This window comes from Canis aureus, chromosome 15 (assembly GCF_053574225.1).
Source record: "Canis aureus isolate CA01 chromosome 15, VMU_Caureus_v.1.0, whole genome shotgun sequence".
Classification (NCBI taxonomy): Eukaryota; Metazoa; Chordata; class Mammalia; order Carnivora; family Canidae; genus Canis; species Canis aureus.
Genome location: NC_135625.1, coordinates 19,637,542 through 19,660,809, shown reverse-complemented (window position 1 = coordinate 19,660,809; position 23,268 = coordinate 19,637,542). Strand labels below are relative to the sequence as shown.

General features: G+C 38.8%; 1 long non-coding RNA gene across 5 annotated transcripts in view; it reads left to right on the top strand.

Annotated features, from left to right (window-relative positions):
* LOC144284299 (uncharacterized) overlaps positions 1–23,268 on the top strand; it is a 77,069-nt gene that overhangs the window by 20,178 nt on the left and 33,623 nt on the right. For all 5 annotated transcript variants that reach the window (XR_013352649.1, XR_013352648.1, XR_013352650.1 and 2 more), the window contains one exon: positions 23,031–23,150. This is a non-coding gene — a long non-coding RNA (uncharacterized LOC144284299). The remainder of the gene's footprint in view (positions 1–23,030; positions 23,151–23,268) is intronic.

Below are 23,268 nucleotides of genomic sequence, written 5' to 3'. Positions count from 1 at the left end.
TGAGCCAAGTTGCATGCGTTTCTACTATAACAATAAACATAGTCTGATTAAAAGAACTTATGAATATTACCAAAACAGATAATATGTTCTTATTCATGTAGTAAGTTGCTCAGGTCAATGTCATCCTGATTTACCAAGATCGTTGTTCTGGAAACCAATAGAGAAATCAAATTTCCAAAGCCCATGAACACAAATCATGCTCACAAGTGAGACAATAGAACCATATATGATCATGTATAAACCTGTGGAGAAAATGTATATCATTCAAGTAGAGAATTAAAAGGAGGAGAAATGCTAGATTATGGTACATTTATTTGGTCAGTACCTGAAAAACTTCGCTGAAGGGAATACAAAAAGGCACCAATGTTAAATGGCAAAGCTGTGGAGGCAAATGAGTCCTAAAGTTAGAAATAGGGTTCTTAGGCCATCTTGGATGCCCTTCATCAGAATTATCTCCAGTAATTGTTAGAAATACACGTTTCTAGATCTCAGCCCAGTCCTAAATCAGAAATCTACAGAAGTAGGGCCCTAGAATCTTCTTTTTGAACAAGCTCCCCATGATTCTTTTACTCACTAAAGAAGAGAACCATTGACTTAGTATCTGGTTTCCTTTCCTGGGTGCCAGTTACTTGAAGAAGTATAGTCACCTTTTAGCCCAACATTTTTTATTTTTGTTTGTGGCTAAATGTTGGCAAATATTTTCCTTCAGGGTTTGCATTCTTGAAATAATCAGACATTTATACATCCTTTTAAAATATTCAATTTAAAATGTGTTTTATTAAGGAGTGCTTTCCATCAAATTATATAACAAAGTTACAGATATGTATCTGATACCACTATAAACAAAGCAGAAAAATATCTTTCTAATAAAATGTTAAGAAATCAAAATCCTTTACTTATCTTTTAGGGAAACAATTGAAATATTTATAGACAAAATTATTTACCTCATGATGATATAGGAAATAGATTAGTAGATGAAGTTATGACAAAATACAGTTGGCAATGAGCTGGTAATTGTTAAGCTGAGTGATGATTATATGGGAATTTATTAGATTATTTTGTTTACTTTTATGTATGTGTGATACATTCCATAATAAAAAATGGAAAGAAAAAAAAAGCTGCTTGCTGCAGTGCTTTCTAATGTTGGTCTTATAAAAAAAATATCAGGAGTTTGTGGCTGATTATTCTTAGTTTTGCTAGTGGGAGTTTTAGATATAAAACTAAGCATAGACTAAACTGTACATTAACTGTAATTGTGAAGGTCAGTTAAACTTAATTTAAGAGACCCAGGGAATGCTTTCTTACTGATAAGATTCTTTTTTTAAAATATTTTATTTATTTATTCATGAGAGACACAGAAAGAGAGGCAGAGACATAGGCAGAGGGAAAAGCAGGCCTCCCCTCTGGGGAGGCCGACATGGGACTCAATCCCAGGACCCCAGGATCACAACCTGAGCCGAAGGCAGATGCTCAACCACTGAGCTACCCAGGCACCTCAAGATTATTTTTTTAATTAAAAATTTCCTAGGTGTTCATTAATGGATGAATGGATCAACAAAATATGGTATATCATACAAAGGAATATTATTTGGTCTTAAAAAAGGAAGGAAAGTCTGACACCTGCTACAATATGGAAAAACCTTGAAGACATTATGGTAAGTGAAAGAAGTCAGTTATAAAAAGGACACATATCAAAAAAAATAAATAAATAAAAAGGACACATATCATATGATTCCACTTATAGGTGCTACCTAGAGTACTCAAATTGATAGAGACAGAAAGTAGAATGGGGGTTGCCAGGGGCTGGTGGTGGAAGCAATGGAGATGACAAAGTTCTGGAGATGAATGGTAGTGATAGTTGTGCAACAATGTGAATATACTTAATGCCACCGAATTGTACACTTCAAAACAGTAAATTTATGGGATGCCTGAGTGGCTCAGCAGTTGAGCGTCTGCCTTTGGCTCAGGGCGTGATCCCGGGATCCAGGATCGAATCCCACATCGGACTCCCTGCATGGAGCCTGCTTCTCTCTCTGCCTATGTCTCTTCCTCTCTCTCTTTGTGTCTCTCGTGAATAGATAAATAAAATATTTTTTAAAAAGGGGAAAATATTTTTAAAAAAACAGTAAATTTTCTGTTATGTGTACTTTATTTACCACAATAAAAAAAATGAGTGCCAAAAAAAAAAAATGAGTGCCTATTACATGCCAGTCACTGATGAACAAGACAGTAAGATGACAGGTCTCATAAAGCTTCCATTCTGGTGAAGGAAAGACCCAATGACTAAGCAAAGGATAAATAATTGAGATAATTATGAAAGAAATAAAGAGAGTGATTTTGTGATCAAGAACAACTGAGGATAAGGAATCCTCACTCTAATTAGTGATATTTGAGATAAGACCTAAAGGATGAGAATGAACCTATAAAGTCATCTTAGGGAAAGGCTACAACAAGTATGAAAGTTCTGAAGAGGAGAAGAATTTGATGAGTTTGAAGAAGAGAAAAGAGGCCATGGTCATTGAAGAAGTAGAATGAAGCCAGATTGTGCATCATCTGGAATCTTTTGAGTCTGTACAAGGAAGAGATAACGATGGGTCAGATCAAGGGCTGGCAAACGTTTCCCATGAAGGACCCTATGATAAATAATGCAGGCTTTGCAGGCCTAGAGGGAAAAATATATAAATAAATTTCTATGGTGGCATTGATAGGAGAAAAGTCTATAATGATGCCTATAATTTTAAGAAAGGAGTGGCCAAGGGGTGCCTGGGTGGCTCAGTCAGTTGGGCTCCAACTCTCGATTTGAGTGCAGGTCATGATATCAGAGTTGTGAGATGGAGCCCCACATCAGGCTCACACTAGGTGTGGAACCTTCTCAGGATGGGATTCTCTCTTTCTCTCTCTGCCCTCCCCTTGACCCCCACCCTCCCATCACTGCAAGTGCTCTCTCCCAAAAAAAAAAAAAAAAAAAAAAAAGGAAAAGAAAGGAGTGGCCAAAGTGACAATCTCTTTATTCCACTTAGAAATGATCATAGCCTTACCTGTACAATCATCCACTCAAAAGACTCATAACAGAAGGATGGGCCTCACGTGAGAAGAGAAAAACACAATATTTTAAAAAGGCCCAACAGGGCATTTGACAGAGAGAATGTTATTGCCCTAAACTATAGGTAAAATTGGAAGTAAGTAACTTTGCTTTTGATACCTGTTAGCACCATTCCATCTGTCAGTAAGTGTAAACTGCGTAGGTGTTTGGCACATAGGATGTTGAATACATATTTGTTGAATGAGATGTTTATTTCCCTTTTCCTTCTTTTTATTTCCTAAGAAATCAGTGCCCTCATGCTGCCCCCTGGTGGCTCAAGCATCTTGTCTTTGGACATTTCACCTAAACCTGAACCTTCCCAGGCAATGCTACTGGCTGGTCCTGAGCTTCTATGATTGACTTATGGTTTTCCTCCCTCACAGGAGATGTTAAGGATATTACAGGATAACAGTATTGTGAGCAGAATAAACACATTTTTTCGTCTTTTAAATTTCATACTCGATTTTTTTTTCACCTCATCTAAGTTGGTCTACAATTCTTATTAAAAACCTCTACCATGTGAGAGGGTAATAAAGTATAGTATGTGTTATATAATATGGCTATGTGCAAGAGTAATCCTTCCCCATTTTAAAACTTTAACAAGCATCAAGAACAAGGACAGAAATGGTCCCATTCCAAATGAAAATGAAATCCATGGGGACATATTTCAAATTCACCCCAGCATCAAGTATTTGTACAAACAAAAATAAGCAGAGGATTCCTTTAAAGAAGCAAATTTTAGTCCTTACTTTTAGTTTCAGAATATATTTTTTAAAGATTTTATTTATTCATGAGAGACACAGAGGGAGGGGCAGAGACACAGGCAGAGGGAGAAGCAGGCTCCCTGCTGAGCAGGGACACCCCCCCGCCGAGGTAGGATTCAAACCCAGGACGCCAGGATCATGACCTGAGCAGAAGGCAGATGCTCAACCATTGAGCCACCTAGGCGTCCCTAGCAGAAATATTTTTTAAGGCCAAACAGCATGGAAACATTTAAAGGTTTTCCTGATCAGTGTGATTTTCCCAAAAACTCAGTTTCTTTTTAAATCCAAGAATCTTACAGCTTGAAGTCAAACATTTTCTCCAGGCCTTGGTAGATACATGTTCAACTAGTTCATGTGATAGAGTGCTGACAATCTCTGTCTTCAAAGCACTCAGAAATCTGTCTTACTGTTTTCTCAAAGGAATTCCTTGCAAGTCACCTTTTAGCTCAAACAACCAGATCGAGAACTCTCCTTCTGTCAAGCCACCGGATTTCTCTATGTACCAGATTTATGTGCCTCTGTCCAGGTTTTCAGTGTTGAGAACATCCTCAAGTGAACTGGGGTTTGTTTAAATGCAGTTTACGATTTTTTGTAAAGTCATTCCGAACCTTTGGCATTTCATCTCCGTACATTTATTACCTCAGCACCTGTCTGTAAAGAAAGAAGCAAGTTGTGACATTGCCAGGACCTTTCAAAGAGCTGTGATGTGTAGTTAAGTACTATTCCATTTGTTTGGAGCCACTGCTAGGTTTTTAGGTTGTTTGACAACACACAGAGAGGCCAACTTGGGTTGCCAGCCTACCTAAAGTCCACTGATAAGTAACTTTCACTGTTACTTTTTTGTGTATTCTCCATTTTACTAGTGTGTGGTGAAATGACCCAGAAAGTTGTAATAAGCCTTATTCAGAACTGTCTTCAGTGTAAACCTAGAATGTTCTTCAGTCCCATGTATTTTGCTAAAAAAAAATTGCTACATTGGGCTGTAACACAAAAAGCAAACAAATACAGGGTACCTGGGTGGCTCAGTGGTTGAGCATCTGCCTTTGACTCAAGGCATGATCCCGGGGTCCTGGGATTGAGGTCCGCTTTGGGCTCCCTGCAGGGAGTCTGCTTCTCCCTCTGTCTCTGTCTCTACTTCTCTCTCTGTGTCTCTCATGAATAAATAATTAAAATCTTTTAAAAAAAGTTAACAGATACAAAACAGAGGGCATAATAAAAAAAAACCTAGATAATCACAAGCAAAAAAAAAATTAATAATTCACTTCCACCCTGCACAATCTACATCACCAAAGCAGCAGGGCTGGGCAGCTGAGTCACTGCGCATCAAAAGATTCCTTCTTTATCTTTAATTGTATTTTTATTTAAATTCAATTAATTAACAAATAATATTTGTTAGTTTCAGAGGTAGAGGTCAGATCCAGTGCTCACCACATCATATGCCCTCCTTAATGTCCCACCACCCAGTTACTGCCTCCCCCCACCCCTCTCCCATCCAGTGACCCTCAGTTTGTTTCCTATGATTAAGAGACTGTTTTTTTTTCCTCCCTTCCCCTATGATCCTGTTTTGTCTCCCAAATTCCACATATGAGTGAGATCATATGATAATTGTCTTTCTCTAATTGACTTATTTCACTTAGCATAATACCCTCCAGTTCCATCCGCAACATTGCAAATGGCAAGATTTCATCTTTTTGATGGCTGAGTAATATTCCATTGTATATACACCACATCTGCTTTATCCATTCCTCTGTTGATGGACATCTGGGCTCCTTCCATAGTTGGGCTATTGTGGGCATTGCTGCTATAAACATTCAGGTGCAGGTGGCCCTTCGGATCACTACACTTGTACTTTTGGGGTAAATACCTAGTAGAGCAATTCCTAGTTCATAGGGTAGCTCTTTTTTAAACTTCTTGAGGAACCTCCAGAGTGGCTATAACAGCTTACATTCCCACCAACAGTGTATGAGGGTTCCCCTTTCTCTGCATCCTTGCCAACATCTGTCGTTTCCTGACTTGTTAATTTTAGCCATTCTGACCTGTGTGAGGTGGTATCTCATTGTGGTTTTGATTTGTGTTTCCCTGATGCCAAGTCATGTTGAGCATTTTTCATGTGTCTGTTGGCCATCAAAAATTCCTTCTTTAGAAGAAACATCTCACCAGTAGGCTTATTTACTCCCATCACTTAGTGGCATACAAGGGGAGACTGAGAAGCTGATTGGTGTCAGCAGCCTACCGTCTTCCCCTCACCCTACTGCCCTGCTGCAGTAGTGCCTACTGATTATCAAATTATCAACAGACTCCCTTATCTGGTGTCCAAAACAGAGAATGGACTCAACGAAATGAGAATTGTTCCACTGTGCCCTGCCTTCCAATGAAATTAATAGGACAATTGAGCATTATAAGTGCTAACGTTGCATGGCATGCAAAGTTCAAACAAATGTTTTGTTTTGGTCACAGGGTCTTGTAGAACCCCTAGCTACATCCTATAGAACCTGGGGCTTCCTGGCATTCCAGTTGAGAAACCATCCAAAGACAATGCAGTTGGTGGAAACTACTTTATGATGGTGGCCAAGGAAGGCCTCTCTCAGGAAGTGCCTTATGAATTGAGACCCATAGGATATGAACTAACAGGCCTTGAATCAATCAGAATACCCCAATATCAATCTTAGAGACTCCAGTTTCTTTCAAAGTTTGTTTTTATTCATTCCCTGCATTGCTTTGTGATAGTAGAAGACATTTAAGTGTGGACTGAAATGAATTCAAAACCACTTTGGATATATACAAGACTGTGTTCCTTTCTGTCTGTTGTTGGCCTTCTGTCCAAAGACAGAGGAAAGCTCCAACATTTGAAAAAGACTGAAGCAGTTATTGTACTTGGTTTTTGCAGGGGCTTTCTTATGTGTGGAGGGTGTTGGCGTTGCCTTACAGACTTGTATTAGAGCACAGCAATCTAGCAGGGAAGCCAGAGGCTGTGATCAGCCTGGATACAGATATAGGAATGCTCTAGAATTGCTAATAGACCAGGAACTCTTCCTGTATGCAGTAGAAGAAAAAAATTAAGACAGAGTTCATATTTCGTTGTCTCTGGCAAAAACCATCAAAGAGTTACTGATGAAAGAGTTATTTTTAGGATAAAAAGAAGAAAATTTTGAATGTAGCTGAAGCCATAGCTCTATACCAGAGTAGTTAGTATACATGCATGGATATATGGATGGGTGACATTAACCAAGTTGTTTCTATTCAAGGCAAACAACAGCTAACACTATTCCAAGTTGAATTAATGCATGGTATATTTATCTGAATTCCTGTCTTAGAGAAAGATTTTTCATTTTCCTGTCTTTTAGTTTGAGAATAGGTCACCAGATAAGGTTTAAAATATATCTTTCCTTTTGAGCAGGCTATTCCTGGTCTCACCTGCATTCTTGTCTGATAACATCTCAACCCCAGCTTTCTTGGGTAGTTTATTTTTTGTTATCATTTTTTAAAAAGATTTTACGTATTTATTTGAGAGAAAGAGAACACAAGCAAGGGGGAGGGGCAAAGGAAGACAGAGAAGCAGACTCCCCCTTCCTCCCCACCCCCGCGGAGCAACGGCTTCCTTGCTCAGGAACCTGGCTCATGACCTGAGCCGAAGACAGATGCTTAACTAACTGAGCTACCCTGGCATCCTGTGTCATCATTTTAATAGTACTTTCTATGTGCAAAGCAATGTAAGCACTTCTACACGGTACCTCATTTAATGTTTTTTTTTTTACTTTTATTGATATATTTTTGCTTATCCCTTTATTTTCAAACGTTCTGCATAATTTTGTTTTAGTCATGTCTCCTAAATGCCACATAGACTTATATTTTGCTTTGTGATTTCAGTCTGAAAACTGTTTTCTTTAAAAAGGTAATATGTGTGTGTATGTATATACACACATACAAAGAAATTTGTTGAAAGGAATTGGCTCATATGGCTTTGGAGGCTGAGGAGTCCCAAATCTACAGTCAGCAAGCTGGAGAGCCAGGAGAGCCAGAGGTACATTCTAGTCATTAGTCTGAAGATCTGAGAGCAAGGAGAGCCAGTGGTATAAGCTCTAATCAAAGTCTGATTCTGAAGGCATAAAATTGATGTCCTAGCTCCAATATAGTCAGGCAAAAACAGCAAATTCTATCTTCTTCTACCTTTTTGTTCTATTCAGGCTTTCAATAGATTAGATGAAGCCCACCCCCAGTGGGGAGAACCATCTGTTTTCTCAGTATACCAATGCAGATATTATTCTTATCCAGAAACACCCTCACAGAGACAACCAGGACAGTGTTTTTTTTTTTTTTTTTTTTTTTGTTGTTGTTGTTGCTTGTTTTTTGTTTTAGAGAGGGAGGCAGAGTATGGAGGGGTAGAAGGAGAGGGAGAGAATCTTAAGCAGGCTCCATGCGCAGGACAGAGCCCAACTCAGGGCTTGATCTCACAATCTTGAGATCATAACCTGATGAGCTGAAATCAAGAGTTGGATGTTCAACCGACTGACCCCCCTGATTGCCCATCCAGAACAATATTTAACCAAATATCTGAGCCCCATGGCCCAGGCAAGTTGACTGGATAAAATTAACCATCACACTATTTTATATACTATTCCCAAATTTAGTTGATTATTGAATATGCATACAATTCCCAAATTTCAGTGAGTATCTTTCTCACTACTTGAAAAAAAGAACACTATTATTTGATTCGCCAACCTTAAATGGTGACCTGTGATCCCATCCATTAAGGATGAAGAAATTTGCCTACTTATTACTACCTACCTTCTTACTCAGCTTCTGCCCAAAATTTTATTAATTTTATCATTTCTATATTATCACAAAATATAATATTTACTTTCTTTTCTGTCACTTTAATCTTCAAGTTTGCTTTAATCTCTGTTATACTGTTAAACAAAGTCAATAATCACTGCCAACATTTATGTCCTAGATTTCCCAGTTATCTCTTGCTGGTTAAATTTTCCGCTCGTATATTATTTATGAAGGGCTCATAGAGACAACATTCCTTGAGTTCTTGAATGTATTTTTCTTTTATATCAGAATCTATTTCCTTCTTATTTTATTTTATTTTATTTTATTTTATTTTATTTTATTTTATTTTATTTTAATTTTTAGAGAAGGAGAGAGAATGGGGTAGAGAGGCAGAAGAAGAGAAAGCATCTTAAGCAGGCTCCATGCCCAGTGCAGAGCCCAATGCAGGGCTTGATCTCACCTCTCTGAGATCATGACCTGAGCCAAAATCAACAATTGGATGCTTACCTTACTGGGCCACCCTGGCACCCCAAGGTCACATTTCCTTCTTAATATCTTCTAGTGCTGACTGTTGCTATCAAGAAGTCTGAGGCCACTCTGAGATTTTGCTTATAAATGACTTAATCTTTTTACTTGGACACCCAGAGGATTCTTTTTTAAACCTTTCAAGTCAGTAATAATAGGATATATCTAAATACTTAGTATTATGGATCTAGTTTTCCTGGAATGTTGTGCTCTTTGACATGTTGAGTCCAGCTTTATTTTATTTCAAAAATATTTTCTGGAAATGTTATTATTCGTCCTGTTCAACCATTTGAACTTTCCTTTTCAGACGTTGCAGTTTGCTTACAGTGAATCTCCTTTCTCTGTTCTTCCCATATGTCCTTTTCTCTCTCTAACCCTTTCTAATACTGTTTCCGTTTCCTTCCATGAAAGCAATGGTTGCTTTCATTCTTATGATGACTCTACTTCTTTCTTCTACTTACTTGTTCCCTGAATTTTGCCAGTTTATGTCTTACATAGTCCTATTCCTCATTCTTTCTCCCCTGCGTTATTGCATCTCTGCTTTGAGCTCCTGCTTCAAAGGACTAATTGCCTTTTCAAAGTTGTTGTTTTGAATTCATGAAGTAATACAATGGTCCCAATTTTCAGCAATTCTATGGAAATATTTTTCTTTTGTGGTTGTTGACTACTAGTTTTTTTTTTAATTTGTTTCTCCTCAACACCTATTTACTTTTTTTCTTTCCTTGAAGTATGCTTTCATAGTTCCTGTACAGTTTCTTTTTTTTTTTGCTTACTCATCTCTGAAACAAAGTATTCCTGGACCAGCTATTTTTAGGACGTTATATTGGGGAGGAACCCAGATCAGGAACATGATTTGGGTTGGGGAGGAACATGATTTGGGTTCCTCCCCCACTCTTACAACCTACAGTTTTGTCTGTAGGTTTGGGAGAGTTTTTTTTTCAAATACCAAATCTTTTCTCCTGTTGCTACAGAGACAGACTGCTTCCCCCATGAGAACTTACCCCATCAGTGCATGTATCCTATTCCCACTGTTGCAAACAAAGGATTTAAGTTTTGTGCTTCACGATGATAGTATAGTTTGCTGGCTTTATGACCCTTTGATTGCATTTTCTCTCTATATGCTTCCATGCTCTTAGCTCATTGATCCTTACTGCTTTTCAGAGTCCCTCTTCTATTTTGTGATCTGGCATTTCTGCTGTCTCCTAATTTCTCTCTCTCTCTCTCTCTCTCTCACACACACACACCACACACACATTTTTATTTTTTGCTCATTTTCTCTTATGCTTTTGGATTATTTCCTGGAAAATAAGAGCAACTTGCCAACTTTAACACCACCAACTTCAGACTCTGGAAACTGGTCTGGATTATAACAGAACCTTATAAACACATGATATATAACTCATATTTATTCCCAAATTATACACATTAATTTAAGTGCCAATTTCATTTACATTTTTACCTTGGAAGGCTTTATTCTCATTCCATCTGTGCTACCATTGGGCCATACTTTTCTATAGCCTCTTCTTTGTGAATTCTTTCCCAATTAACAAATTGTGGAGTCCTTTTTTTCATTGCTTTACAGTGTTTTCATTTTAAAATACAAAACAGTATTATTTATGCTACCAGATTTCTTAACTTATTTGCAGAAGAGTCTTAGACTGACATTTGTGGGCTCATAATATTACTCACAGGGTCAAATATGCCTGCTGTCTACCTCAGGGCTCCTCAAGCTGCTAGGTTTTAGGTATGAAAATCCCCTCTGGAAATACAGATCAAAACTACAATGAGATACCACCTCACACCAGTCAGAATGGCTAAAATTAACAAGTCAGGCAGCAATAAATGTTGTCAAGGATGTGAAAAAAGGGAAACCCTCTTCCACTCTTGGGAATGCAAACTGGTGCAGCCACTCTGAAAAACAGTGTAGAGGTTCCTCAAGAAGTTGAAAATAGAGCTACCCTATGACCCAGCAATTGCTAAGGTATTTACCCCAAAGATATAGATAGAGTGAAATGATGGGACATCTGCACCCCAATGCTCAAGGCAGCAATGTCCACAATAGCCAAACTGTGGAGGTAGACAAGATGGCCTTCGACAGATGAATGGATAGATGGATGAATATCTACCATTTATATCAATGTGTATGAAACTGAAGGATACTATGCTGAGTGAAATAAGTCAATCAGAGAAAGACAATTATCATATGGTTTCACTCATATGAGGAATATAAGAAGTAGTACAGCAGACAATAGGGTAATGGGGCAGGGAGCTGAGTGAGGAAAAATTAGAGAGGAAAACAAACCAGGAGAGACTCGACTCTGGGAAACAAAGGGTTGCAGAAGAGAAGGTGGGTGGGGGGATGGGGTAACTGGGTGATGGGCATTAAGGAGGGCACGTAATGTGATGAACACTCAGTGTTGTACTATATGTTGCCAAGATGAATTTAAATTCAACTATGTTTATTAAAAAACATAATAAAATTGACCAAAAAATCCCCTTTGAGGAAGGTTAAGTATTTTGGATGACATGGGTAAGTATGCCTGATGTTAGGATAGTGCTAAAAAGCAGCAGTCACTTTGTGCTTAGTTAGGATGTGCAGTGTGTCATGTGCCTCGTTAACGTTCCAGAATTGCCTGCTAAGTATTCTCAACAGTTCCTGAAGACAGGGCATTGTGTTCAATACAAAGACTTTCTCATGGAAGGTGGAAAACACTAAAGAACTAGACTGGTATCAGACTCTCTCTGCATGGAGTTTGTCTGAAAGTACAGTCCTATGGGGCTGGCTCTGTCCTCTCCAGAGGAAGCAGCACTTGCTATTAGTGTGCTATCCTTTGGTTGTGAGATCCACCACGAGTACTTTTTACTGATAAAACAGAGAAGATTGAATAATTTATTCCTTTTACAGATTATATCAGATTTAAGAGCATGTGCTGTGTCTGTGGTTGCCACCTCTTAGCTGTTGGAATGGAATAAAACATTGGAGATCATCTTGGTGAGAACAGCTTCTTCGTGAGCCAGTGATAACCAAAAAATTAGGGTAGCAGCAGAGAGCTGCTTCCCCTGTATGTGACAGTAGTTTGAAATCCAGGAGAAAGGAAACCACAGTAACCAGACTGAGGTGAATCCATTGTGGGAAAGCACCTGCGCCACCCCATTCTGATCAGTTTTAGGGGGGAGTTTCTGAGGCAAATCCCTTGCCTACTTTTCTTTCGAGGGTATGATTGCTTGAGGTACTTTCAGAGAAAAAAGACTTTGAGAATGGGGACAGCGTGTGCTCCAGGACCTGGGTAGCTCGGTAGTTTTAATGACTAGCTCCTTAGGGAGTGGGGCACGGGAGGCACGCGTTGGAGATCCCGACAACTAATCATTCATATAAGTCACTCTACAGGACCTCTGTTTTGGCGAGCACATCTTTCCCTTTTTATAATTAAAACATCCCTCTGGAGAATGATCCCTGAGGCAGAGAGAACTTGAAGGAACTGTCATCTCCTGCCACCACCACTGCACCACCCCTGCCTGCACCCACGCCCAGCCCTGTGGTCTCAAGGGGATGTCTTTCAAGGGCCTGGCTCAGGATCGCCCCTTTAGCTGGTCCAGGAGCTATCACGGACTTTGTTCTGCTCCTACAGCATTGAATTCGAGTATGTTCTTGGCTCGAGCCATGCTATCTTGCAAAAGCTAAGAGCAAGAGGTGAAGTTTTTCCAGACCTAAAAGCACTATATATTGAACCCTAGAAATCACAGTGCACAGAACCTAACTCTACCATGGGGTGCATTTGGTGTGGATCCAACAGCCTTCAACATATTAGACAGGCTGTCTCTCAGACTTCTAGCCTCTGAAATGTGGGCCTGAGGGGTGCAACTGAGCTCTCAGAAGGTCTGATGTGACCCTTGCCAACTCACCACATTATCTTTTGAGGGTCTGGGTCCAGAAGTTTCAACTTCTCTTTGTCTTTGGAGAATATTGTTGATCTTTCTGCAGAGTATCCCGACTGTGCTGACTTCATTCTATATCCTTTAAAAAAGTAAGTTCTGATTTATCCAAGTGGTATCTAGGTCTGGACCTTCATGGAGCCAAAACTGCTGTTAATATTGGTCAGTAAATTATTCATGCACCTCCACCTGCACCCCATGAGACAGACATGTAACCTAAGTTTAGCAATTTGGATTTTCTTTCCTGAGAACCCGAAGCTTGAGTTAAATTACAGAACATAGAATGGTTGGAACTGGATTGTTTTGATGACAGTACCTTGATGAAATTGTCTCTGGGGCACCTGGCTGGCTCAGTTAATAGAGCATGTGACTCTCAATCTCATTGTTGTGAGTTCAAGCCCCTCCCCCCACCCCCAGGGGTAGAGTCTACTTTTAAAAAGAGAGAGAGAAGTTGTCTGTCTCTGCTACTTAGATTTTTATTTTCGGCATAGTGGTTTTTAAGTTTTTATTTTAGGGCAGCCCAGGTGGCTCAGCAGTTTAGCGCCACCTTCAGCCCAGGGCCTGATTCTGGAGATCTGGCATCGAGTCCCACATCAGGCTCCCTGCATGGAGCCTGCTTCTCCCTCTGCCTGTGTCTCTGCCTCTCTCTTTCTCTCTCTCTCTGTTTGTGTGTGTGTGTCTCTCATGAATAAATAAATAAAATATTTAAAAATAAATAAATAAGTAAATAAACGTTTTTATTTAAATTCTAGTTAGTAAACATACAGTGTTATATTAGTTTAAGGGGTATACAATATAGTGATTCAGCACTTCCACACACCAGCTAGTGCTCATCCCCCAACCCACCTCCCCTCTGCTAACCATCAGTTTGTTCTCTTTCATTAAGAGACCTTCCCTCTTCTCTTCTCTTCTCTTCTCTTCTCTTCTCTTCTCTTCTCTTCTCTTCTCTTCTCTTCTCTTCTCTTCTCCTCTCCTCTCCTCTCCTCTCCTCTCCTCTCCTCTTCTCTTCTCGGCTCCACACTCAATGTGGAAGTCAAACTCATGACGCTGAGATCAAGATTCACCTATTTTACAGACTGAAACAGCCAGGCACCCAAAAAAACTATTTCTTGATATGTCTCTCTCCTTTTCTTCCCTTTGCTTATTTGTTTTGTTTCTTAAATTCCACATATTAGTGAAATCATATGATATTTTGTCTTTCTCTGACAGACTTATTTCACATAGCATAATACTCTCTAGCTCCATCCATGTCATTGCAAATGGCTGAATAATATTCCATTGTGTGTGTGTATATATATATACACATACATATATACCACATCTTCTTTATCCATTCTTCTACTGATGGACCACTTGGCTGCTTCCAAATCTTGGCTATGATAAATAATGCTGCTATATAGGGGTGCATGTATCCCTTTGAATTAGTGTTCTTATATTTTTTTGATAAACCCAGTAGTGCAATTGCTGTATCATAAGATAATTCTATTAACTTTTTTAAAAGATTTTATTTATTTATTCACAAGAGACACACAGAGAGAGGCAGAGACATAGGCAGAGGGAGAAGCAGGCTCCATGCAGGGAGCCTGATGTGGGACTTGATCCTGGGACTCCAGGATCATGACCTGAGCCAAAGGCAGATGCTCAACTACTAAGCCACCCAGGCACCCCTTTTTAAAAAAACATTTATTTATCCTAGAAAGAGAGAGAGAGAGAGAGCACATGAGTGAGGGGAGGGGTAGAGGGAAAGAATCTCCAAGCAGACTCGCTGCTGAGTGCAGAGCCTGATGGAGGGCTTGATCCCACAACCCCAAGATCGTGGCCTGAGCTAAAACCAAGAGACAGACCTTCAACCAACTGAGCCACCTTGGCACCCCTCTATTTTTTGCTTTTTTAAAAAAAAAAAATTTATTTATTCATGAGAGACACACAGAGAGATAGAGAGAGAGGCAGAGACACAGGCAGAGGGACAGGCAGGCTCCACACAGGGAACCGGATGTGGGACTTGATCCCAGGTCTCCAGGATCACGCCCTGGGCCGAAGGCAGGCGCTAACCGCTGAGCCACCCAGGGATCCCCTATTTTTAGCTTTTTGATGAAGCTTCATGCTATTTTCCACAGTGGCTGCACCAGTTTGCATTCCTACCAGTGGTGCAGGAGGCTTCCTTTATCTCCACATCCACTCCAACACCTGTTGTTTCTTGTGCTATTGATTTTGGCCGTTCTGACAGATGCAAGGTGGTATCTCATTATAGTTTTGATTTGCATTTCCCTGATGATAAGTGATGACGACCATCGTTTCATGTGTCTGTTAGCCATCTGTGTCCCTTCTTTGGAGAAATGTCTGTTCATGTCTTCTGTCCATTTTTTAATTGGATTTTTGGGGTTTGGGGGTATTAAGTTCTATAAATTCATTATTTATTTTAGATTCTAACCCTTTATCAGATATGTCATTTGCAAATATCTTCTCTTATTCCAAAAATTGCTTTTTAGTTTTGCTGATTGTTTCCTTCACTGTGCAGAAGCTTTTTATGTTGACAAAGTCCCAATAGTTTATTTTTGCTTTTATTTCCCTTGCCTCGGGAGACATATCTAGAATGAAGTTGTTATGGCCGACGTCAAAGAAGTTACTGCCTATGTTCTCTTCTAGGATTTTAATGATCTTAGGTCTCACATTTATATCTTTAATCCATTTTGAGTTTATTTTTGTGTATGGTAAGAAAGTGGTCCAGTCTCATTCTTTTGCATATAGCTGTCCAGTTTTCCCAACACCATTTGTTGAAGACACCATTTTTTCCCCGTTGCATATTCTTTCCTGTTTTGAGATTAATTGACCACATAATTGTGCGTTTATTTCTGGATTTTCTATTGTGTTCCATTGACCTATGTGTTTTTGTGCCAGTACCATACTATTTTGATTACTACAGCTTTGTAATATAACTCGAAGTCCAGAATTGTGATGTCTCCAGCTTTGCTTTTCTTTTTCAAGATTGCTTTAGCTATTTGAGCCCTTTTGTGGTTCCATAAAAATTTTAGGATTGTTAATTTTCATTCTGTGAAAAATTCTGTTGGTATCCTGATAAGGATTGCATTAAATGTACAGACTGATTGCTTTGGATAGTATAGACATTTAAAATATTTGTTCTTCCAGGACACCTGGGTAGCTCAGTGCTTGAGCATCTGCCTTTGGCTCATGATCACTCCATGTGATCCCAGAGTCCTGGGATGGAGTCCCACATTAGGCTCTTCACAAGGAGCCTGCTTCTTCCCTCTGCCTATGTCTCTTCCTCTCTCTGTGTCTCTCATGAATAAATAAATAAAATCTTAAAACAACAACCCCCCCCAATATTTGTTCTTCCAATCCATGAGTATAGAACGTCTTTTCATTTCTCTGAATCATCTTCATTTTTGTTCATTGGCATTTTATAGTTTTCAGAGTACAGGTCTTTTACCTCCTTGGTTAGGTTTATTCTGAGATATCTTATTTTGGGGGGTACAATTGTAAATGGGATTGTTAATTTTTCTTCTTGCTACTTCATTATTCATTTTCATTATTGGTGTATAGAAATGCAGCAAATTGCTGTACATTGATTTTGTATTCTGTGGCTTTACTAAATTTGTTTATCGGTTTTAGCAGCTTTTTGTTGGAGTCTTTCGGGTTTTCTACATATAGTTTCATTTCATCTGCAAACAATGGAAGTTTTTATTTCTTCCTTACCAATTTGTCTTTTATTTCCTTTTGTTGTAACTGTTGTGGCTAGGACTCCAGTACTATGTTGAATAGAAGTAGTAAGAGTGGACATCCTTGTCTTGTTCCTGATCTTAGGGGAAAAGTTTTCAGTTTTCCCCCATTAAGGATGTTAGCTGTGGGTTTTTCAAATATGGCCTTTATTAGGTTTAGGTATGTTCCCTCTAAACCTACTTTGTTGAGGGTTTTTATCATGAATGGATGTTGTATTTTTTCTGTATCTATTGAAATGATCATATGACTCTTATCCTTTCTCTTGATGTGATGTATCACACTGATTTGTGACTGTTGAACCACACTTGCATCCCAGGAATAAGTTTCGTTTAACTATGGTGGTTGATTTTTGTAACGTATCATTGAATTCAGTTTCCTAGTATTTTGTTGAGAATTTTCGCATCCATATTCATCAGGGATTCTTGCCTATGGTTCTCTTTTTTAGTGGTGTGTTTATCTGGTTTTGGTATCCGGGTAATGCTGATTTCATAGAATGAATTTGGAAATTTTCCTTCATTTTCTATTTTTTGGAATTGTTTCGGAAGAATCAGTATTAATTCTTTAAATGTTTGGTAGAATTCGCCTGTGAAGCCATCTGGTCCGAGACTTTTGTTTGTTGGGAGTTTTTTTATTACTGGCTCAATTTCTTTGCTTGCTATTGGTCTGTTCAGATTTTCTATTTCTTCCTGTTTCAGTTTTGGTAGTTTTTATGTCTCTAGGAATTTAATCCATTTCTTCTAGGTTGTCCCATTTGTTGGCATATAGTTTTTCATAACTTTTTAAAAAGACTTTATTTTTAAGAAATCTGTACACCCAGCATGGGGCTCAAACATACATCCTTGAGGTCGAGAGTTGCACACTCCACTGACTGAGCCAGCCAGCGCCTCCCTAATATTCTCTTATGATTGTATTTCTGTGGTGTTGGTAATTATTTCTCCTCTCTCATTTGAAATTTTATTTGAGTCCTCTTTTGTCTTGATAAACCTGGCTACAGGTTTATCAATTTTAGTGATTTTTTTCAAAGAACCAAGTCCTGGTTTCATTGATTTGTTCTATTGTTGTTGTTTTTTTTTAGCTTGTATATCATTTATATCTGCTCTAATGTTCATTATTTCCTTCCTTTTGCTGGTTTTAGGTTTTGTTTGTTGTTCTTTTTCTAGCTCCTTTATGTGTAAGGTTAGGTTGTTTGAGATTTTCCTTGCTTTGTGAGGAAGCCTTGTATTGCTATATACTGCCCTCTTAGAACTGACTTTGTTTTGTTGTTTTCATTTTCATTTGTTTCAGTGTACGTTTTTATTTTTTCTTTTACTTCCTGGTTGACCCATTCATTATGTAGTAGCATGGTATTTAATATTCATGTGTTTGTGGTCTTTCCAGATTTTTTCTTGTGGCTGACTTCTAGTTTCATAGCATTGTGATCTAAAAAGATGCGTGGTATGACTTTGATGTTTTTGAATTTGTCGAGACTTGTTTTGTGGCCTTATATGTGATCTATTCCGGAGAATGTTCCATATGTACTTGAAAAGAATGTATTCTGTTGTTTTAGGATGGAATGTTCTGAATATATGTTAAACCCATCTGGGGACACCTGGGTGGCTCAGCAGTTAAGCGCCTGCCTTTGGCTCAGGGCGTTATCCTGGAGTCCTGGGATCAAGTCCCACATTGAGCTTCCTGCAGGGAGCCTGCTTCTCCCTCTGCCTATGTCTCTGCCTCTCTCTCTGTGTCTCTCATGAATAAATAAATAAAATATTTAAAACTAAATAAATAAATAAATAAACCCATCTATTCCAGTTTGTCATTCAAAGTCATTGTTTCCTGGCTAATGTTCTGTTAAGATGATTTGTACATTGTTATAAGTGGGGTGTGAAAGTTCCCTATTGATTAGTTATTTTATGTTATTAACTGTTATTATGTATTTGGGTGTTCCCATATTGGGTGATAAATATTTACAATCATTATATCTTCTTGTTGGATTGTCCTCTTTATTATTATGTAGTGTCCTTCTCTGTCTCTTGCTAGTTTTTGTTTTAGAGTCTATTTTGTCCAGGAACTCCTGCATGGCTCAGTGGTTGAGCATCTACCTTTGGCTCAGGGTGTGATCCTGGAGTCCTGGGACTGAGTCTCACATCGGGTTCCCTGCATGGAACCTGTGTCTCTGCCTCTCTCTGTGTCTCTCATGAATAAATAAATAAAACCTTAAAAAAAAAAGAGTATTTTGTCTGAAATAAGTATTAACTACTCTGGCTTTCTTTTGACATCCATTTGCATGATAGATATTTCTCCATCCCCTCACTTTCAATCAACAGGTGTCTTTAGGTCTAAAATGAGTCTCTTATAGGCATCTGCTGCCTACATTCTTGAGATCTGGTAGTTTAATTTGTCTTTCATTTCAATGAGTAATCTTTCAATAATTTTTGTTTTGCCATTTTAGAATTAATTTCTGTAGCTTGAAACAAAAGAACCCTAACTGAATGGCAAGAAATGGTAAGATTGGACAACTTTTGGGTTAAGCCAGTTGACACAAGAGCCCTTAAGTGGGGAGTAGTGAATTATCAAAACTAATGAGTTAATTTGAGACCTCATCTGATAAGTGCATTTTGTACCCTAAACTCAAGTAAAAGTAAAAATAAAATCAATCCACAAAATAGAAATATTACCTACCACTAAATAAATGGGGCAATTCTGAAGAATATGCTTCTGGAACCAAAGGCAATTCCAAAAGAGGCAGCTTAAAAATGCCTTGAAGATGGTAAAATAATGAAATACAGATATTCTTTCCAAATAAAGACACTCTTTCTTTGAAGCATACAAAATTTCTGTTTTGTAAATTTGCTGCTAAAAAAATCAGATAACTCTGATTTTAGAAGTATACATATTATCTGGAGCAAAACATGTGCTGCCATGTTCCTCATGAACATTTTTCCTTTACCTCTTTAGAATACTCGCAATGAAATATTAGGTATTTGAAGTTAGCCAACGTGGTTTTTCAAATGCCTAGGATGTATTTAACCATTATGACTATAGAGAATGTTCAATCATGTGTTTTAATATCTATATATGCCATTTGGCTATTTGTTCAGCTCTACTTGAGAGTTATAAATTTAAGATGTATTTGGGGCACCTGGCTGGAGTCAGTGAAGTTTGCGACTCTTGATCTCAGGGTTGTGAGTTCGAGGCTCACATTGGATGTAGAGATTACTTAGAAATAAAATATTAAAAAAGAAAAAAAAATGTAGGGCACCTGGGTGGCTCAGTTGGTTAAGTGTCTGACTCTTGATTTTAGCTCAGGTCATGATCCCAGAGTCCTGGAATCGAGCCCCACATTGGACTCGTCACTTAGTGGGGAGTCCACTTATCTTCCTCTCTCTCTCTCTGCCCATCTCCCTGCTCTTTTTCTCCCTCTCTGAAATAAATAAATAAATCTTAAAAAAATTAAGATGTATCTTGCTCAGCAATGACTTGACATTTAACATTAGTGAGATCAGTTAGGCACTAAGTAAATGAAATTAGGCACGGAGCACTTATTTTATAGCTCTTACCACACCCACCAGCCTCATTATGTCAAAGATATAATTCTACTAGCCCCCAAAGAAGTCTTGAAAAACTGCCAACAATTTGTTTGCCATTATAGCTATTATTGTACGCCTTTTATCTGACACTTAAGAGGAAGTCATTCTTAAGGATACTGGGAGTAGAAAGAGGTTCCCTTATTAGACTTCGAGGATTAAATGGCAGAGAAACGACTTGTGATCATTGTTTAAAATACAAATATCCATTTTAACTACATCAATTTATTGAGCTGCACTGTGGGACTCATTTTTAAGCTGCACCACTTTCCATTCTGCATCTGCTCAGCAGGAAAGCAGTAAACACTTGTCATTTATGAAGTTAAAAAGCCAACATTCATAAGATAAATGGTGGTGGTGCTGGTGGTGAATTTGAATCTCTATATGGTAGGCAGAATGATAGACCTCCAGGATATCATGTCCTACTATGTCTTAAGCTCTGAAGCTTGTGAATATGTTACATTACATGGCAAAGGCGAATGAAGATTGCAAATGGAATCAATAAAGTTGATCAGATGATCAACTAATCAAATGATCTTAAAATAGGGTGATTTATCTATGTGAACCTGATGTAATCACAGGGGTCCCTCTGAGAGTAGATGGAGATGTCAGGGGTAGGAAAAAGGATGTGATAGCAGAAGCAGGGTCAAGGTGATGCTATTTGAGGACTTGACCCACTATTTCTAGCCTGTAGATAGAGGAAGAGGCTAAAGAGCAAGGAATATAAGCGGCCCCTGGAAACTGAAAAAGGCAAACCGACTCTTCCTCCGAGCTCCCAAAAGGGGACATGGAGCTGCCAACAACTTAATTTGAGCCCTGGAGACCTACATTGGACTTCTAATCTATAGATTTGTATAGTTTAAGCCACTACAGTTTTGGTAATTTTTTATAGCAGGCGTAGAAAATCAATATGTTGTTAATGTTATTTTGGTTTTCCTGTTATAAGTCAAGACTCAGTGGAAAAGCTTTGCTTTGATATATGATGGCATGGATTTCCTTACATGGGATAGAATTTTAAATTCTAAAGAAGCACCAAAGTCTACACAAAATTCATAGGTCCATTTGATGGGAACAAAGTTGCTTGAGCTGATCTTATTTTCTATGATCCACTCTTTCCCCTCTTGCTTTATACCGACAGAGATCAAAAGGGGTCAGCAATTTTCCCTTTCACTTTTCTCCCAGACCCAACATCACTGAAATTTATGGGATGTCCAACTTCTGAAGGATGTACTAACTTCCATGATTTTAGAAAGTGAAACTCTTAAAAATCTCTGATTTATGTTAGCTCACCTCAGCCAAGTTAACAATCAGGAGAGAATTAATGGAGCAAAGAAATAGATCGAAGGGAAACAGAGATGGGTGGTAGGTTTACATTGAATGTGCAGAAGCAAACCTGATAATTAAGGGACATTATGTGTCTGTGGGAGAGAACACAGAGCACATTCTCTGTTATTCCATATCTGAACTGACATAATTCTTCATCTTCCTGGTTCCTAACTTGCCCCCAAGCTTTGTGAATGGAGAAAAAAAATCCTTAAAATAACTCAAGTAGGTAGTGGAAAGGGAGGTGGGCTGGGGGTTGGGGGACTGGGTGACGGGCACTGAAGGGGGCACTTGACAGGATGAGCACTGGGTGATATGCTATATGTTGGCAAATTGAACTCCAATAAAAAAAATAAATAACCCAAGTAACCTTGCATCACCTGATATGATGTGATTTTATACTGTTGTCTTAGAATAATTCTTGCTAGACAAGAATGTGTTGGGCAAAGTAACTCATGACCAAGTATGTATAAATAGTGCCCCTGGCATGGTCAAATACCTTTAACATACACTAGTCCCAAGAACAGTTTGGTTTTTTTGTTTTGTTTTGTTTTAAAGATTTTATTTATTTGAGAGTGGGGGAGAGAGAGAGCAAGCACCTGCATGCCAAGAGCAGAGGGAGGGGGAAGCAGACTCCCCACAGAGCAGGGAGCCCAATATGGGGCTCGATCCCAGCACCCCGGGATCATGACCTGAGCCAAAGGCGGATGCTTAAGTGACTGAGCCACCCAGGTGACCCTAAAGTAAGATTTTTAAAATAAGTTTACTCATATAGCAATCTCAGGGGATTCCAAAAAGGGCCACCTTGTTCCACAACTCCAAGGGACATCATTCCTTGGATTAAATGACATCCGCTGCATTCCATGTGAATGATGCCCCCTGGTGTTGTATGACTCTGTGGCTCTGGACTTAAGATCCTGATGCCTTCAGTACTTCTCTTTGTTTGGATCTCTTGGACCTCACTAAGGAGTGACATGTTCTTTGATGACAGTCGGGATAACAAGGCAGGCTCAGTAAATGAAAACTGTCATTACTCCCACTGCTGCATTACTGACCCCTGAAGGTCATGCTATAGACTAGAGATCAGGACCCATGTGTCTCATGCCTGTTTCCCTTCTTTACCCTTCTTTGCCTCAAAATCTACCTTGCTACCCCTGGTATGGACTTCCCTAAAGTCATATAATCCTTTCCTGCCCTGTAGGAGTTATAATAGTAGAATGACTGCTAAAGAATGTGAATTATGGTGTGTGTGGGGGGGTGAGGACAAGTATTTTCAAAATGTGTCCTTATTTTACCTATATCATATTTCTCTTGATTGCATTGAAGATTTCGAGATGAAAGACAAGGACAGAAGGTGTACATACTTCATCCCATATTGGTTTCACAACTACAGGTTACTATTTGGGAACTCCCTCGTTGAACGTGGCCCACTGTCAGTGCACACAGGTAAGATAAACTAGAAATGCCTCCCTGGACCTCTGTTAGTTCTTATTTCATGAAAACCAATTTTCTTTAGCTGGTATACAAAAACAAAAAAAAACAAACAAACAACAAAAAAAACCCT